This window comes from Vitis vinifera, chromosome 17, assembly GCF_030704535.1.
Source record: "Vitis vinifera cultivar Pinot Noir 40024 chromosome 17, ASM3070453v1".
Classification (NCBI taxonomy): Eukaryota; Viridiplantae; Streptophyta; class Magnoliopsida; order Vitales; family Vitaceae; genus Vitis; species Vitis vinifera.
The window spans coordinates 17200772-17204543 of record NC_081821.1 but is presented as its reverse complement, the minus strand read 5'-3'; the positions used below and the strand labels follow the sequence as shown (position 1 = coordinate 17204543).

At 36.3% G+C, this 3772-nt stretch overlaps 1 long non-coding RNA gene across 1 annotated transcript; it reads right to left on the bottom strand.

Annotated features, from left to right (window-relative positions):
- Positions 1-2475: 2475 nt before the first annotated feature.
- LOC132252826 (uncharacterized) lies at positions 2476-3454 on the bottom strand. The gene is made up of 3 exons (XR_009464629.1): positions 3221-3454; positions 3017-3137; positions 2476-2833 (listed from the first exon to the last, which is right to left on the bottom strand). It is a non-coding gene; the product is annotated as an uncharacterized LOC132252826 (long non-coding RNA).
- Between the last annotated feature and the right edge of the window lie 318 nt (positions 3455-3772).

Genomic DNA, 3772 nt, shown 5'->3' with positions numbered 1-3772 from the left:
TCCATGTTGGGTGTGATGACTAGTGTATATAAGACAGAAACCAGTGATTTGATGATGTCAATGCTTAAACCATGGATGGATCAGTTCTATACCATCTTAGAGCATCCGGTGCAATTCAAAGATCCTGATGGTTGGAGCATAAGAACGGGGGTTTTAAAGTGTTTGAATCAGTTCGTTCAGAATTTCTCAAGCCTCACGGAAACAGAGTTCAAGGTTGTTGCAAATGGATTAAATGAGTCCCATCAGGGAAAAGTTGCTGGTTCTACAGTCTGGTGAAAAATAAGATAGGCTACTATTTTTGCTTTGGCTTCGTTGTCAGAGCAATAGTTGGAAGCCGAGGTTTCATGAATGACCAGAATCAGCATGAGGGACCTTCTGGAAAGATTAATAGCTGAAGACATTGAGACCGGAGTAGATGAACATCCATTCCTTCATGCTCGTCTGCTTTCATGCTCTAAATGACTTTTTGGCATCATTTGGGTTTGCTCATGGAGATAAGATACCTGTTGGTGATTTTTCTATTGATGGTGAGCATAGTCGATGTATAGTCGGAATGCATATTGTAAGATTTCCAGCAGGCTTCGAGAATCGCCTGGAGCTCCACTTCTCCGGTAATGATCCTATGGTCGGAATGGGTCTCCAACACTGGATTTCGAATTGCTGGAGCAGGTGCTGCATGTTGTGCCATGAACTGTGGTGTCGCTGGTGAGAAACCACTACTTCGACGCGCATGTGTTGTCGGAATCGAGTCTGTTTGTCTACCCCACCAAGATTATTATCAAGACATGTGGTACCACCCTGCTGTTGAAATCAATCCCTCCATTGCTCTGCCATGGACCCCACATGGGTTTGGCTGTGTGCGGGTGTGGACACACCAGAGGCAACTTTATCTTCCCCACAGCGCAGCCCTAGTTCCATTCCTAGGAACGATGCAAGTCTTGCTGATGAGTATGGTATCAAGTTCTTTGAAACTAGTGCAAAAAGAAAACACTATATTGAAGATAATAGGAATGTCAAATGGTGTCCCGCTCCAGGCTGTGATTATGCAGTTGTTTTTTTTTATTCTCTGTAGCTGGCTAAGTGCTGAATAATAGTGCAACGCCCAGGCCGACAACTTTCCCTATCGAGCAACCAGAGTGGTGAACTCATCAGCAGCCGCATCAAGGCCACGGGTATTGACGATTCATACGTGGCCTCCTTGTAAGGCATGAAAGCGTTTGGTGCACTCTTTGGAGCAAAACGAAATAGTGGAATCTGTAGCGAAGTATTTATGGTTTGTTTCAGTTCTATTACTTATTGACTCAGCAAAGACTGACTGCCATGCTGAGCTAGCACGTAAACTCTGACTTTGGTTGACATCCAAGAATTCATTGCTGCGAACAAACTTGCTTTTTGGGTGACTTTGATGGGGCCTGTAATGCTTATCTAGAAGGTTGATAAGTGCCTAGCCTGAAGGTGCCCCCGCCCCCCCCCCCCCCCCCCCCCAAATTGTCCCGTTTTCATTGGTCACCCCATACTCAGCATTGGGGGTTGTACTTCGGGCCCGCATGCACAATCCTAAAATTGTATGGCCATCCTCTTGTGCTTCTTTTCAGAACCTATGTTTCTTCATTCATTTTCATGCCTGTCTTTAAAGAAATAGGTTTTCAAATAACTTCAAACTCTTCCATATTGCATCCTTAGTTTTTAGATCATCCAGGAGTATCATTTTCAATAAAATTTATTGCCATTTTCTTTTATGGCGAGCAATACTTACATCTCCTCTATTTTTAAAATGTTTTTAAATAAGCATGAATTAAATTCCGTAATTTCGAATAATGGAACTTGTGAAATTAATTCATGCAAAAATAAACGGGCTTTGGTGGGGGCCCCACATAAGTGATTTTATAATTGATTGATTGATTTGATTATTATACATGATTGATTCATTCTTGTTCTATGACATGCATAAGATTATTCTTAAATTGTATACTAACCATCTTTCTTGATAGCGTATTGATCGTTTGATGCCAAGGTATGCCCCGTTCTCACTTCAGTCGTTCTTCATTGAGTGTTTTGCACTACAAGGAAAAAGGTATATGGTGACATTTATAACGAGTCACCATAAACATAAGGTGTCACTACAACATAGTGTCACCTTCTCCACTGACACCATAGAGGGTACCAATTGGTGACGTATTTGGAAGTGACACCAAAGTAGATAAATGGTGACCCATTCAGAAGTGACACCATATATTTCTAGTGATGATAAGGTGTCACATTAAATACATCATCTTTGAGTTATGATGTCACATTAAATGCATCACTTTTGAGTTATGGTATCACATCATTGTAAATTATTGTGGAATATATGATTGGTTTTAGTTGTTGATTTTTGTAATGCTTATGAATTAATAAGATTAACCTGTTTATATTTTGTCCATAAATATAACAATCATATTATATTTAACTCATTTTTCTGTAATGTTTCTGGAATAACTCATAATACATTGATCATCTAATAATATTTGTATATCAAATGTTCACAAAAGGATAGTACGTCCAACATATCAAACCCATCAAAACTAAAAAAGAAGAGTGAATACATACCAAAACATGATTTAGAAATGTTAAAGATCCCAAGATTCATGTATACCTCCATTTCATAAGCATAAAACCAGCTAACCATAAAATGACATAAAAGTCCCATCTAAAAATCTAAATTTCTCAATTGCAATTAAAGTAACGTTTATGTCCTACAACGTATGACATAAGAGTTGCATTTAAAAACCCAAAATCTTGTTGCCTTCTTCTTCCTTTTTATTCTCCATTTCACCCTCCCAAGAGTGTATACCTGCATTTCAAAATTTAATGAGTTTTAGAGATTTTTATTGAAGAAAATAAACATGGATCTATGTTATCATAAATGAACAAATCTAAGAATTAATTTTTTTTTTCAAATAGAAACATTATTCAAAGAATAAGCATTACTATACAATACCTATGGAAAAATTCATGTAGTAGCTAAGGGACTCACCATGCATGGTGATCATGATGCATCAACATGATTCATGATTAGTTGTAGCACAAAAGTAGCCCATTCTCCTCTAATTTCATCGAATTCTACTTGAGAATATGTTTTTTTTTTTATTACCAAACTGAAATCAAATAAGAAAATAACATTAAAATGCATAACATTTGGAAGCCTAAAACTATGTACAATTCATTAAATAAGTAATACCTTTGAAGCAATAATTGTAGGATAAAAAATTATCTCTTTAATGAATCTCATAACAAAGTAGCCACATTCGAACCCTCCTTCTTGTCTTGGACACTAATCGATCAATTATAAAATAACATTAGTACTCACATATATAAATGGTGCAAATGCATAAGCTAATGTGTAAAGAAAAATTTTTGGATGTCACCTGCACTAGTTGCTAAGATGGCTCCCTCTTAGATGTTTTCTTTGCAAATATTCAAAGAGCCCTATGTAAATAAGTTCAATGGGTACATTTTTAAAATAGGTAAATGTTATATGTTATAATATATATAAATAATAAAAAAAATGAGTTTGAGGTGAATGTATTTTTTTTTATTTAAAAATAATACTATGAAAAATAATAGGAAGAACTTACATGTTTACGATATCCTTTAAGTCCTCACATGGTTTGTGATGCATAGGGTCAAGATAGTGGACTATCATTTTCCTTGGCTCAAGCACTACCTAAATATAAACCCTTTAAGTCCTCATATCTATTTCTATTAACAAAATATAAAAACTTTCCAAAAC